This window comes from Ranitomeya variabilis, chromosome 2, assembly GCF_051348905.1.
Source record: "Ranitomeya variabilis isolate aRanVar5 chromosome 2, aRanVar5.hap1, whole genome shotgun sequence".
Taxonomy (NCBI): Eukaryota; Metazoa; Chordata; class Amphibia; order Anura; family Dendrobatidae; genus Ranitomeya; species Ranitomeya variabilis.
Window position 1 is genome coordinate 360,500,353 of NC_135233.1, and position 16,385 is coordinate 360,516,737.

A 16,385-nucleotide genomic window follows, 5' to 3' on the forward strand; every position below is an offset into this window, starting at 1 on the left:
TACTATCTACTACATCTAACTAAAGACATAGGATGTATATCTGCATCTCCAAAGAATCCAGCATGACAGAAAAATCCAAACAAAGTCTAAGCTGGACAAAACACAATAGATTGCACTGCACATAAAAGCACACTGCATGCGTGCTACAGAGAACAAGAAACAGACACTTATCTTAGCTGAAATGACAGCAGGGCAAGTGGAGCCAGACAGAGATGCAATCCCTCCAAGATACAATGGACAACTGGCAGGGATTGATGGATCCTACACCTCTAAATACCTAATAGAGCTGCAATAAGCAGAAACACCTGCCCTAGCTTACAATCCAGAGACCACTGCACTACCACTAACAACAACCGGAGGAAGCCCAAGAGCAGAATTCACAACAGACCAGGCCTAAACTCTTGACAGGCATAGTCCAACCTTGGAGGCTTGACCAGCGCAGAGCACAGATTAAAGCTCTGACCAGCGTAAGCCGTACTCAGGGGTACCTTCTTGGGGATCTGGACCTTGCCAGGTGGTGAAAGCATCCAGAAAGCACAGACTCCCTGCTGAGGCCTGTCACGTTGGTCTCAGTGGAGTCTCTGGAGCACGTCTGCCCTGCTCTCTTTCCTGTGTTGTGAACTCTGTGTTCAGGCTCCCTCTTGTGGTCACTGGTGGTATGGTGTGACTTTTGCTTTGGGCTCCCCCTGGTGGCTTTGCCTGTTATCCTGCTGGTCTCTGGCTATCAGCTGGTTCGTTATCCTCTGGGAGGTTCCTATATAGCTCTGTTTTACTTCCACTTGTTGCCGGCTGTCGATGTAATCAGTGCTACTCAGATTCCTTCTGACTACCTTGCTCCTAGTCCATCCAGGATAAGCTAAGTTTTGTTTGCTCATTTTTTGATCAGCAGTGTTTATCATGTTTTCTGTTCCAGCTTGCTAAAATGTAATTCCCTCGCTTGCTGGTTGCTCTAGTGGGCTGAATTTCTCCCCACACACCGTTAGTTGGTGTGTGGGTTCTTGAAATCTCAGGATGGATATTTTGTAAGGGTTTTTTATTGATCGCATAGACCCCTGCTCTATTTTCTGCTTTCTAGTACTAGTGGGCCTCTTTTGCTGAATCTGTTTTCATCCCTATGTATGTGCCTTCTTCTTACTTCACCGTTAATATTTGTTGGGGGCTTCTATATCTTTGGGGATTATTTCTCTGGAGGCAAGCGAGGTCTTTCTTTCTCTTTAGGGGTAGCTAGTTCCTCAGGCTGGCTCGAGACGTCTAGGTATTTTTTAGGCACGTTCACCGGCTACCTCTAGTTGTTTTGGATAGGTTCAGATTTGCGATCAGTCCAGTTACCATCTCCCTAGAGCTCGTCCTTAGTTTAATCACTTGCTGATCTATTTGTGATCCTCAGCCACTAGGGATCATAACAGTACAGCCGGCCCGCAAAGTGTTAATTGCATGGCAGAAGCAGGAGAAAAGAAGCCTTGAGAATTTTTTTTTTTTTTTCTTGTTGTTGCCGTGTGTCTAGCTGCTGTGCTAGCTTCTCTCCTCCTCTTAATCTTGGTGTGGCTCTGAGTTCAGCTGCTGACATGGATGTCCAGAGCTTGGCTTCCAGTCTGGATCATCTTGCTGCTAGAGTTCAGAGTATTCAGGATTTTGTTGTTCACAGTCCTATGTCTGAGCCTAGGATACCTATTCCGGAGTTGTTTTCTGGAGATAGATTTAGGTTCCTAAATTTTAAGAACAATTGTAAGTTGTTTCTTTCTTTGAAACCTCGTTCCTCTGGTGATGCCGTTCAGCAAGTTAGGATTATTATTTCCTTTTTGAGTGGTGACCCTCAAGATTGGGCCTTCGCATTGGCGCCAGGGGATCCTGCATTGCTCAGTGTGGATGCATTTTTTCTGGCCCTTGGATTGCTCTATGAGGAACCTAATCTTGAGAACCAGGCTGAAAAAGCGTTATTGGCCCTCTCGCAGGGGCAAGATGAAGCAGAGGTGTACTGCCAGAAATTTCGGAAATGGTCGGTGCTTACTCAGTGGAATGAGTGTGCCCTGGCTGCAAATTTCAGAGAAGGTCTTTCTGAAGCCATTAAGAATGTCATGGTGGGGTTCCCTACGCCTGCAGGTCTGAATGAGTCAATGACTCTGGCCATTCAGATTGATCGGCGGTTGCGGGAGCGCAAACCTGTGCACCATTTGGCGGTGTCTTCTGAACAGACACCTGAATCTATGCAATGTGACAGAATTCTGACCAGAAGTGAACGGCAAAATTATAGACGGCAAAATGGGTTGTGCTTTTACTGTGGTGACTCAGCTCATGTTATCTCAGCATGCTCTAAGCGCAAAAAAAAGGTTGATAAATCTGTCACCATTGGTACTTTACAGCCTAAGTTCATTTTGTCTGTTACCCTGATTTGTTCCCTGTCATCTTACCCGGTTAATGCCTTTGTAGATTCAGGTGCTGCCCTGAGTCTGATGGATTGGTCATTTGCCAGGCACTGTGGTTTTGATTTGGAGCCTTTAAAATTCCCTATTCCACTAAGGGGAATTGACTCTACGCCATTGGCTACGAATAGACCTCAGTACTGGACACAAGTGACCATGTGCATGACTCCTGTTCATCAGGAGGTGATTCGCTTTCTTGTATTGCATAATTTGCATGATGTTGTCGTGTTGGGTCTACCATGGTTGCAGACTCATAATCCAGTCCTGGATTGGAAAGCTATGTCTGTGTCAAGTTGGGGTTGTCAGGGAATTCATGGTGACGCTCCTGTGGTGTCAATTGCTTCGTCCACTCCTTCTGAAGTCCCTACGTTTTTGTCAGACTACCAGGATGTATTTGAGGAGCCCAAACTCAATTCTTTACCTCCTCATAGGGACTGTGATTGTGCTATAAATTTGATTCCTGGTAGTAAGTTTCCTAAGGGACGACTTTTCAATTTATCTGTGCCGGAGCATGCTGCCACGCGGAGTTATATAAAGGAGTCTTTGGAGAAGGGACATATTCGCCCGTCCTCTTCCCCTCTTGGTGCGGGATTCTTTTTTGTGGCTAAGAAGGATGGTTCCCTGAGACCTTGTATTGATTATCGCCTTTTGAATAAAATCACGGTCAAATTTCAGTATCCTTTGCAATTGTTAACTGATTTGTTTGCTCGCATTAGGGGGTCTAGTTGGTTCACCAAGATAGATCTTCGTGGTGCGTATAACCTTGTGCATATAAAACAGGGTGATGAATGGAAAACTGCATTTAATACGCCTGAAGGCCATTTTGAGTACCTGGTGATGCCTTTTGGACTTTCTAATGCTCCTTCAGTCTTTCAGTCCTTTATGCACGACATCTTCCGTGAATATCTGGATAAGTTTATGATTGTGTATCTGGATGATATTCTGTTTTTTTCGGATGATTGGGAGTCTCATGTTAAGCAGGTCAGGATGGTCTTTCAGGTCCTGCGTGACAATGCTTTATTTGTGAAGGGCTCAAAATGTCTTTTTGGAGTCCAGAAGATTTCTTTTTTGGGTTTCATTTTTTCTCCTTCTACTATTGAGATGGACCCAGTCAAGGTTCAGGCTATTCATGACTGGACGCAGCCTACATCGGTTAAGAGTCTTCAGAAGTTCTTGGGTTTTGCTAATTTTTACCGTCGCTTCATAGCTCATTTTTCTGGTGTTGTTAAGCCTTTGACGGATTTGACCAAGAAAGGTTCTGATGTGACTAATTGGTCCTCTGCGGCTGTGAAGGCCTTTCGGGAGCTGAAGCGCCGGTTTTCTTCGGCTCCGGTCTTATGTCAGCCAGATGTCTCACTTCCCTTCCAGGTGGAGGTTGATGCTTCCGAGATTGGAGCGGGGGCTGTTTTGTCGCAGAGAAGCTCCGATGACTCTGTGATGAAGCCATGTGCTTTCTTTTCAAGAAAGTTTTCGCCTGACGAGCGGAATTATGATGTCGGTAATCGGGAGTTGTTGGCTATGAAGTGGGCATTTGAGGAGTGGCGACATTGGCTCGAGGGAGCTAAGCATCGTGTGGTGGTCTTGACTGATCACAAGAATTTGATTTATCTCGAGTCGGCCAAGCGGCTGAATCCCAGACAGGCTCGTTGATCGTTGTTTTTCTCTCGTTTTGATTTCGTGGTTTCGTACCTGCCTGGTTCGAAGAATGTGAAGGCTGATGCTCTTTCTAGGAGTTTTGTGCCTGACTCTCCTGGAGATTCAGAGCCGGCTGGTATTCTTAGAGAAGGGGTGATTTTGTCTGCCATCTCCCCAGATTTGCGACGTGTGCTGCAAGAGTTTCAGGCGGATAGACCTGATCGCTGTTCACCGAAGAGACTGTTTGTCCCGGATAGATGAACCAACAGAGTCATCTCCGAGGTTCATTCTTCGGTGTTGGCAGGCCATCCTGGAATATTTGGTACCAGAAACTTGGTGGCCAGGTCTTTTTGGTGGCCTTCCTTGTCGCGGGATGTGCGTTCCTTTGTGCAGTCTTGTGGAATTTGTGCTCGGGCTAAGCCTTGCTGTTCTCGAGCCAGTGGTTTGCTGTTACCTTTGCCTGTCCCGAAGAGGCCTTGGACGCACATTTCCATGGATTTTATTTCAGATCTCCCTGTCTCTCAGAGAATGTCTGTCATCTGGGTGGTGTGTGATCATTTTTCTAAGATGGTCCATTTGGTGCCCTTGCCTAAGTTGCCTTCCTCCTCCGAGTTGGTTCCACTGTTTTTTCAAAATGTGGTTCGTTTGCACGTGATTCCTGAGAACATTGTTTCTGACAGAGGATCCCAGTTTGTGTCTAGATTTTGGCGGACCTTTTGTGCTAAATTGGGCATTGATTTGTCTTTTTCGTCGGCCTTCCATCCTCAGATGAATGGCCAAACCGAGCGAACTAATCAGACCTTGGAGACTTATTTAAGATGTTTTGTTTCTGCTGATCAGGACGACTGGGTTACTTTTTTGCCGTTGGCCGAGTTTGCCCTTAATAATCGGGCTAGTTCTGCTACTTTGGTTTCTCCTTTCTTTTGTAATTCTGGTTTCCATCCTCGTTTTTCCTCGGGTCAGGTGGAGCCTTCTGACTGTCCTGGAGTGGATGTTGTGGTTGATAGGTTGTATCAGATTTGGAATCATGTGGTGGACAATTTGAAGCTGTCTCAAGAGAAGGCTCAGCTCTTTGCCAACCGCCGTCGCTGTGTGGGTCCCCGACTTTGCGTTGGGGACTTGGTGTGGTTGTCTTCTCGCTTCGTTCCTATGAAGGTCTCCTCTCCTAAGTTCAAGCCTCGGTTTATCGGTCCTTATAAGATTCTGGAAGTCCTTGGCCCTGTGTCATTTCGTCTGGACCTCCCAGCATCATTTGCTATTCATAATGTGTTCCATCGCTCGTTGTTGAGGTATGTGGTGCCTGTGGTTCCTCCGGTTGAGCCTCCTGCCCCGGTGCTGGTTGAGGGAGAATTGGAATACGTGGTGGAGAAGATCTTGGATTCTCGTATTTCTAGACGGAGGCTCCAGTATTTGGTTAAATGGAAGGGCTATGGTCAGGAGGATAATTCTTGGGTTGTCGCCTCTGATGTTCATGCAGCCGATTTGGTTCGTGCCTTCCATGTGGCTCATCCTGATCGCACTGGTGGTTTTCATGAGGGTTCGGTGACCCCTCCTCAAGGGGGGGGGGTACTGTTGTGAACTCTGTGTTCAGGCTCCCTCTTGTGGTCACTGGTGGTATGGTGTGACTTTTGCTTTGGGCTCCCCCTGGTGGCTTTGCCTGTTATCCTGCTGGTCTCTGGCTATCAGCTGGTTCGTTATCCTCTGGGAGGTTCCTATATAGTTCTGTTTTACTTCCACTTGTTGCCGGCTGTCGATGTAATCAGTGCTACTCAGATTCCTTCTGACTACCTTGCTCCCAGTCCATCCAGAATAAGCTAAGTTTTGTTTGCTCATTTTTTGATCAGCAGTGTTTATCATGTTTTCTGTTCCAGCTTGCTAAAATGTAATTCCCTCGCTTGCTGGTTGCTCTAGTGGGCTGAGTTTCTCCCCACACACCGTTAGTTGGTGTGTTGGTGTCTCTTTAGGGGTAGCTAGTTCCTCAGGCTGGCTCGAGACGTCTAGGAATTTTTTAGGCACGTTCACCGGCTACCTCTAGTTGTTTTGGATAGGTTCAGATTTGCGATCAGTCCAGTTACCATCTCCCTAGAGCTCGTCCTTAGTTTAATCACTTACTGATCTATTTGTGATCCTCAGCCACTAGGGATCATAACATTCCTGGCGCCAAATCCTTCTGTGGTTTGGTGTGCTGGGCTTTTATATCAGGGACGTTTTTAAAGAGGGTCACCTGATCTGGTCCAGCACACAAGGTTCTTCTCCCTGCAAATCTTACAGCACACGTTAGTTCTGCTTGATTTTGGCTGGCCAGCAGATGGCAGTCTCTCATTAATGGCACATCTTGCACCAATTTTCCAGAGGGCTCATGTTTTCTTGTTACCTTCCTCCCCCCTTTTTGCTCGCCACTCATCGAGCGAGTGGAATATGTGGCACCTCAGGAATCCCGGTACCACAGTGGTATTGCCTGCCTCTCGGGGAGGGTGATGCCATGCCTGGAATCAAGGAGGATCCCTTTAACAGGTAACATGTACATTCAACACTTTCTGACTCCAGGCCAGAAGGGGGAGCTCTAGACCCAGTTTCAGGGGAGCTTCCCTATATATATTCTGGCTGGAGGAGGAGTTATTCTATAGAAGAGTGTGAGGGGAGTAGGAGCAAAGGAGAAGTGAGGAGCTGGACGGGAGCTGCGACTGAGCTCCCTCCATACTGAAACACAGGAACCGGACACCAGGAGTCCGAGGCTGTGTGGGACTGCATGCCCCACAGCAGAAACTGGAGGGCAGGAGATTTCAAGTTTCATGTCCACAACTACAACCAAAGGCACAGCAACATATTGAGCACGGAGTCGCCACAAGAAGAGACACCTGTAAAAATGCTCGTGTTGCCTGCCATGCGGGTACTGTCCTGCTTTTAGGACAGGGAGAGAGGACCTTGTGTGACCTCGGGCAGCAAGGGATGCGTACTTCAACACAGTGAGGAAGGCTTCCAACCCCACCTGGCTAAGGGGACTCCAATTCACTTCCAGGCTTCCCAGATCCCAAGATAACCTGTAACCTGTATCTTGGACCATGAATGCATCAGTAAAATGTAAAGAGACTGCAAAACCTGTGTCTTGCAATGCCTTTCTGCACCCTATCACCCATCATCCTTTACCAACTACACCGGGAACCCTGGGGACTAAGCTTCACCTGTGGAAGCTATTTCAACTCTGCTGCAATTCCATCAGCCCCCAGCGGACCCCCTTTCTAAGCAGCGTTGGTCATCCCTGACCGAATACCACAGGTGGCATCACAAACACTTTCTACTTTTCACAAAACATTCTGTTTAAAACCATTCCCTTTAAATTGGACGCTCAGGGCCACGGACCGGGTCACCGCCACCGTGACCACCCCTTTAAAGACCACCGGACCGAGTACCCCATGGCCCTAGCGGGTGCTCCAAATATACATTGTCATTTTCGGTTCCTTTATTTTAGGGTGACTGGGAGTTTCTTTTTCGACCTACTGTGTATAACATTGGTCACTACTCACAGACATGCCATGAGGCTGGGTTGTCAAGATGTTCAAGGTCAAAGCCAAGAGGGTACATCATAGCCAGAGGGTTGAGACTAAGTCGTAGTCAGATAACAGTCTGAGGTCAGAATTCCAGTAAAAGGGGCTAGGCAAACAGATGGTAAAGGCAAATCCAAGGTTGAACATCAAAGATCAGAATACAAGACTAGGAGCACAGAGCAAATACACATCTTGAGCAAAGCTACAATTGGCAGCAATCAAAGGCCTCGCTCACACGAGAGTATAACACGGCCAAGTTATAGCCAATGTTTTAGCAGTTTTCACTCGTCCCAGTGTTATACTATGGGGCAGTGAAGATCAGCGATTATTTTCTCATGCCAAATAGGCAGAGACCTGGCTAAATGGTCAAAAAATTACATGGATGAAGCCCTGGCACACACTGGCCCTGATTGGATGGCTAAACTGTCACTCAAGATAAAGACAGCTCAGCATGCCCCAGGATTCGATTGGACCTGTGAGCTGTCAATCACCATACTGACAACTCAGGATGCCCTTGTCCTAAATTGAACAGCAGAACTGTCATTCACTGCATCAAGACACACTAATAGGAGGAGTCCTGACGTTATGCCATTAAGAGACTGAACCCTGAGGGGCTTTTGGAGTGTCTGGGTCTGTCAGCTGCCCTCTCCTTGCAAGGTGAAGATATGCACTGTGCTTTCATCCGCTGTCAGTAAGAGTTTGCTCCTATTTTTTTTTCATATGTGCATCATATGTCATGTAACTGCAGTCTAAGTCTATATTCACACACTCAGTATTTGCTCAGTATTTTACATCAGTGTTTGTAAGCCAAAACCAGGAGTGGAACAATCAGAGGAAAAGTATAATAGAAGTGCAGCGCCCCAGAGTCCTGGTCATTGCAGTAATGTCGCTCTTCCACCAGGGGGAGTGATATTACGTCTGATTGTACTAAAGGAGTTCACCTTACCAGGTATCACAAGTCACACACTACACTTCACACTCCAGTCCACCAGGGGGAGCCTTGCTTCTATCTATTAGGGCACTCCTCACACACGGGTAAAACTGGTGGGTTGAATAGGAAGTGAGGCAGAAGCTACCTGGGTTCGGCCCAGAGAGGACCTCTAAGGCAGACAGGGGGAGAAGGAGGAACATCTGAGCTGCAGACAGAGGGTCCCTGTCAGGGGTGGGATCCTGACAGGGGCCAAGCAAGAGATAGAGCGTCACGGAGCTGCACCTGCACCCATTGCGGCAGCAAGAAAGGACACGAAGCGAAGGGTATTGTGGAGAGTGAGAAACGAAGTCACAGCACAAGGAGATAATACCGGGAGGAGACCTGCCCCAAGATCGGCAGCCTCCTTCTGAGGCGCATAGCAGGTGGCCGGAACACCGAGGGAGTAATTAACTCTACGTATTACTTCAGAAATCGGCAGGGCAGTTAATTCCAAGTTGGCTGTCCAACCTTAATACCTAAGAAGACACGGAGGCAAATTGTGGGAGAGGGGCGTCTCTAGGGTCCCTACAAACAAGCCCCAGGCTATCCCAGTCATACGGGTTGTCCTATCCATACCATCTGGGGGACAGAGAGAGAGAGAACATCAGAAACATCTACGAAAGTTGTGAGGACTATCCCGCGGTGCTCAGCAGGGAGGTACTACAACACACAGGCGCTAGTAGGAAGGCTACTGATTTCCACCTGGATAAGGGAACTCTGGATGTGCCTTCGGACCGGCCGGATTCCATCTGCCCTGTGACTAGTGCTCTGGACTGTGGGTGCTGAAGTCTTCAGTAAAACGTAAAGATGCTGCAACCTTTGTGTCCTCGTTATTCACTGCTCCTCACAGCGTCCGCCATCATCACCTACACATCTGGGAAGCCCTAGGGACACACTTCACCTGTGGGAAGGTATACCATCTAGCTGCCATTCCATCACCCCAGCGGACCCCTAAGCAGCGTTGGTCACTCTGACCGAATACCACAGGTGGCATCACGAACACCAGACAAACTACACCTTTTATTTGGGCGCCCCTCAAAGGGCCACGGACCGGGTCAGGCCACCGTGACATCCGCTGAACTGAGAAGGACCCGGTACCGAGTACCTTACTGCCCTCACGCGTGGGAGCGCTGCAGAAACACGTCACCACTTTTGTATTTATCACCCACTCCTGGTTTTGGCTTACACATACTGACGTAAAATACTGACTAAACACTGAATATGTGAATGAGGACTTAGGGCTCATTCATGCATCCATTTTTTTTATGTACTTAGAAAAACGATCCTGGTTTAATCAAATTTTCGTCTGCGTTTCAATGGCATCTGAGTGTTGTCCAATTTTTTCACAGACCCTTAGACTTTCATTACCAATTTTGATCTCACACTCACGTTTTGGCAATTTTGCATAGACTGCTAATTTGGCAAAACAAAAGAATCAGCCCTAAAGACATTACTGTCTAATGGATCTGATGGCTGTCCAAATTTTTCACAGACCCATAGACTTGCTTTGGTGAGTTTGATTCAATGTCGGACAGGTCTCTGTGTATTTTGAGGAACAGCCCCATATATTATCATAAGTACATAAAAAACAAGAATGGAAGGAAAACTGACGTCTCAATGAGTCTAAGTGATGATGGCGGCTTCATTTTACTGCTTTGCAAAAGTATTTGTGGCCACTAGATGGCGAACATGAATAAGGTATAAAATTGTCTATGTATGAGACATATACCGTAAATGGTTAGTTACTAGTGATGAGCGGGAAAGATACATATCTTGGTACCATGTTAGCCAGTAGATAGAAAAATATTTAGAATTTAGAACCACTGAGGACTCTCAATTCTAAATATTTTAGTGATGAGCGAACATAGTAGGATAAGGTGCTAACCGAGTGACTTTGGCCTGTTCGAAAAATACAGGTGCTTCTCACAAAATTAGAATATCATCAAAAAGTTAATTTATTTCAGTTCTTCAATACAAAAAGTGAAACTCATATATTATATAGAGTCATTATCATCAGAGTGATCTATATCAAGTGTTTATTTCTGTTAATGTTGATGATTATGGCTTACAGCCAATGAAAACCCAGAAGTGATTATCTCAGTAAATTAGAATAATGAACAAAAAACACCTGCAAATTCTTCCTAAGCATTTATAAAGGTCCCTTAGTCTGTTTCAGTAGCCCCACAATCATGGGGAAGACTGCTGACTTGACAAATGCCCAGAAGGCAGTCATTGACACACTGCACAAGGAGGGGAAGCCACAAAAGGTCATTGGTAAAGAAGCTGGCTGTTCACAGAGTGCTGTATCCAAGCATATTAATGGAAAGTTGTGTGGAAGGAAAAAGTGTGGTAGAAAAAGGTGCACAATTAACCGGGATAACCGCAGCCAAGAAAGGATTGTTAAGAAAAGGCCATTCAAAAATTTGGGGGGAGTTTCACAAGGAGTGGACTGCTGCTGGAGTCATTGCTCCAAGAGCCATCACACACAGACGTGTCCAGGACATGGGCTACAAGTATCACATTCCATGTGTCAGCCACTCATGACCAATAGACAATTCCAGAAGCGTCTTACCTGGGCCAAGGAGGAAAAGAACTAGACTGTTGTCAGTGGTCCAAGGTGTTGTTTTCAGATGAAAGTAAATTTTGCATTTCATTTGGAAATCATGGTCCCAGAGTCTGAAGGAAGAGTGGAGAGGCCACAATCCAAGCTGCTGGAGGTCTAGTGTGAAGTCTCCACAATCAGTGATGGTTCGGGGGCCATGTCATCTGCTGGTGTAGGTCCAATGGGTTTTATCAAGACCAAAGTCAGCGGAGCCATCTACCAGGAAATTTTAGAGCACTTCATGCTGCCCTCTGCCAACAAGCTTAAGGAGATGGAAATTTCATTCTCCAGCAGGACTTGTCACCTGTCCACACTGCCAATAGTACCAATACCTGGTTTATAAGCAACAGTATCACTGTGCTTGATTGGCAGCAAACTCATATGACCTTAACCCCATAGAGAATCTATGGGGTATTGTCAAGAGGAAGATGAGAGACACCAGACCCAACAATGCAGACGAGCTGAAAGCTGCTATCAAAGCAACCTGGGCTTCCATAACACCTCAGCAGTGCCACAGGCTGATCGCCTCCATGCCACGCCGCATTGATGCAGTAATTGATGCAAAAGGAGCCCCGACTAAGTATTGAGTGCATTTACTGAACATACATTTCAGTAGGACAACATTTAGGATTTTAAAATAATTTTTCAAGCTGGTGTTATAAAGTATCCTAATTTACTGAGGTAATGACTTTTGTGTTCTAATTGGCTGTAAGCCATAATCATCAACATTAACAGAAATAAACACTTGAAATAGATCACTCTGTGTGTAACGACTCTATATAATATAGGAGTTTCACTTTTTGCTTTGAAGAACTGAAATAAATTAACTTTTTGATAATATTCTAATTTTGTGAGAAACACCTGTACATGCCAATATCTTGTAGCAAATATTGTACATGTTTTTATATTGTGATATGTAAAAAATGGGTAACTAAGACGCTGAACCCGATTCATCCTTTGTGGGTGGTGGAATTAATTTACTTTTACTTTTTTTGCTTTAATATTTTTTTTTGCACCAAAGTGGCTCAGATGTATAAATTTTGCATCAAAACCAAAAATGCTCCTATTTTTATTTTTATTCTAACTTGTAATGGAAAAAGTCGCATGTTTCCTTTGAAAGGTAAAAATAATTGTGCAAAAAATAACATTTCTTTAGGGGCTAGAGGACAGGAATATACGTATTTGCTCAAAAAGGGTTGAAGAGTCAGATGGAAACCTCAAACCTTGCTCCCAATGGCGATGAAGAATAAGGCAAGAATGAAAAATAAGTGAAAAAAGCCAAAAACTAAACAAAAAAAGCGCATATGTAATAATGAATGAAGCCTCTACTGCAAGTAAACTATGCTTCATTTGATAGACAACAAGCGGAGATCTTGAAAACCACAGGACTGTATGGAGAAAAGAGAACAATGCTCCATATTTTCCAACACATTTGTCCAGACATGGATTATTTTTATATCATATTTTTTTCATTACGGGTATTGGAAGCGCGTTGTTACATGACGTACTAGTAAGTGAATAGGACACGTGTTCTGCATTGTTTATGGAGTAATTGAAAGCCCAGGACAATAGGAATACAGCTGGCAGCGCATTCACTGTGTAGCTTTCCTGGAGAGCTATAACTAGTGAAATCTCACGAGGTCTGTAACATACAGTGTGTACTGCTGGCTCAGCCGCTTTCTCCTGGATATAAGCAAAAACCAGGTCAAATGAACTTTCCCAGGCGACCTCTCTGTTGTGCTGCTTTTGGATCCCTGTTAGCAGAGCCCCACAACTGAGTCATATGACATTTTAAGAAGGAGAAGTTCAACCTCTCACAACCTTAAATACAAAAAAAGTAAATGCACAGTGTAAGGGATGGGATTAAAAGTTTTACTCAAATAGCATCATTACCAAAGCCATTTTAATGTCGACTTAGACACACATGTGGTGTCTGAGTAGTCAGTCAGCATTTGTTTTTGAGTTTGCCATCATCCAGTTTCTTCAATTGCAATCATCTCTACAAACAGCAGCAGTTTCAGCAACCTGCATGTATTGTTCATCAGACCTGCTGCTTAACCCATTGTCTACTGTAAGCATTACAAACTGTTATCAAAAGACTATTCACATTATGCTGCAATACTATCTGCAAACAATCTGCATCTACATACTTGTTCAAACCTGCCATTCAATGCTTCATCTGCTGTCATGTGTTATACCCTACTGACTCTGTGTTTCCGGTGTGTCATGGTCCTTTTGTTTGCTTGAAATCCAGCATAGCCCATTGTCCAGTAACTTGCAGTTCCACATTCCATCAGAAATCCAGCCTGATATACTATTTCCCTAGGTCCTTTTGTTCACCCAGACCTGCAATTTAGTGAATTCACCTCACCAGGTGAGCCCTCACAAGGTGTCTAAAAGTTTTACAGAAAACCAAAAAATAGCTCCCGTACTGCAAGAAAAACTGGCAAGTCTCCCAGAAGATGTCAAAACCTCTTGGAAACTAGAGAGAAGAGAAGGTTTCTTGTACATGATACCAGGATGCTCCCTCATCAGATGGAACCCCAGCATGCAATCGCACACCCTAGGTGTAAGTTTGGGTGGAGGTTTGGCATCTAAAATGTCACGTGTTAAGCTCAAAATTGCAAGGGTCTAGAATCCAGAGCAATAGCTGACATAGTTAGCACAATATGCCTACTGATTCAGAACTTCTTCTTTAGCAATATCTGCTAATTTCTTAAGAAAATCCCTTACAGTATAAGCCTGCAGCTGTTATATGCTCTAACACATACTGCTTCCGCAATTCTACGATTGGAGTGGAACAGAGTGTGGAGAAGTGAATTGTACATGCAGAAGTTAGGGCTACATAGGGTACCAAACAGCTGTCAGTCATTGAATTCTGGACATTGGTCCAAAATTCAGAGAGGAATTGGTTCTTTGATCTAGTTGTGTTCTCAACACCTGGACTGGAAAAGCTGGAACAAAATGACCAAATCCAATCCCTGGACCAGTTTCACACAAACCTTATGAGAAACCTAAACAGATATCATAGCATCCCAGTACTCCAGAGTATCCCCCACTCCTATTCAGAAAGTCGGTTTTAGGTCCAACATTTGGGATGTTGGGTGGAGCACACACAGAGCGCATAACCAACTTGGCAATGGCTAGGCATATTAATAAAAGTGCCAGTAAGTTAGCACTAGTGAGAGTTTTCAGTGTTAGGTTTTTCTGCTGTCCTGGTTGTGCCATTATTCTTGTCTCAGACCTTGAACGTGAACCTTTTCACCATTGGATATGGGAGAGCTATAGGCATACTTGTCAACTACTAATAAATGAAGAAATAAGAGAGTGTGGTGTTATTTGCATTACTGCAGGTATTTATTTGGGTACTCATGCCTTTTTTATGGCAGGCCATGTCCAAATCTACCACTTTGATGTGACTATGGAAGTCAAGGGATTACAGCAATGCAGAAATGGGACAGTGTCCTGAATGTCACTTCATTTCCAATGAGCCTCCTGTATTTTCTGAGATAGCTGGTAAGCAAGACTGTGAGTAAAACTTTGGCTCATAATTGGTACTTTGTTGTGGGTATCATAGAAGTCAGAGGGTAGTAACGCGGAGCTCTGTTTTTTTACTTGACAAATAATATAACTAAGACTACTTGCAGCCACCACTAGGAGGAGCTAAATGTATATGGATGCATAGATGCATACATCTATATATATATAATTGTCTAAGGGGTACTTCCGACTGTTTGTCTGTCTGTAACTTCCGTAACGGAAATCCCACGTCGCTGATTGGTCGCGGCCGGCCGGGCATGACTAATCAGTGACAGGCTCAGTCCGGCCGCGAATTGGCCCCTCCCTACTCTCCTCAAGTCAGTGCCCCCTCCCTACTCCCCTCCAGTCAGTGCCAGTGTGTCGCCCCATCCCGGACCAACTTATGCAGCATCAATAGTAAAAAGATATAATGTTAAAAATTATTTTAAAAAATAAAAATTGTGCTATTCTCACCTTCTGACGTCCACCGATGCGCGCGATGCAGCCGCCAGCTTCCGTTCCCAGTGATGCATTGCGAAATTACCCAGATGACTTAGCGGTCTCGCGAGACCGCTAAGTCATCTGGGTAATTTCGCAATGCATCACTGGGAACAGAAGCTGGCGGCAGCAGCGCGCATCGGGACAGCTTCGGTGGATCCCGGTGGGTGAGTATATAACTATTTGTTATTTTTTTTATTTTTTTTAACAGGGATATGGTGCCCACACTGCTATATACTACGTGGGCTGTGTTATATACTGCGTGGGCTGTGTTATATACTGCGTGGCCTGTGTTATATACTACGTGGGCTGTGTTACATACTACAAGGGCTGTGCTATATATTACGTGGGCTGTGTTATATACTGCCTGGCGCTATATACTACGTGGGCAGTGTTATATACTGCGTGGGCTGTGTTATATACTATGTGGCCTGTGTTATATATTATGTTGGCTGTGCTATATATTACGTGGGCTGTGTTATATACTACGTGGCTGCTATATACTACGTGGCTGTGCTATATACTACATAGCTGTGCTATATACTATGTGGCTTTGCTATATACGACGTGGGCTGTGTTATGTACTACATGGGCTGTGCTATATATTACGTGGGCTATGTTATATACTGCCTGGCTGCTATATACTACGTGGGCAGGGTTATATACTGCGTGGGCTGTGTTATATACTATGTGGCCTGTGTTACATACTGCGTGGGCTGTGCTATATATTACGTGGGCTGTGTTATATACTGCGTGGGCTGTGTTATATACTACGTGGCTGCTATATACTACGTGGCTGTGCTATATACTACATGGCTGGGCTATATACTATGTGGCTTTGCTATATACTACGTGGCTGTCCTATATACTATGTTGCTGTCCTATATACTACATGGCTGTGCTATATACTACATGGCTGTGCTATATACTACGTGGCTTTCTGTGTTATTTACTATGTGGCTGTGTTATATACTACGTGGCTGTGTTATATACTACATGGCTGTGCTATATACTACGTGGCTGTGCTATATACTACGTGGCTGTCTGTGTTATATCCTACGTGGCTGTGTTATATACTACGTGGCTGTGTTATATACTACGTGGGCTGTGATATATACTGCGTGGCTGTGCTATATATTACGTGGCTGTACTAAGCGTGACGTACATATATACATACATATTCTAGAATACCCGAT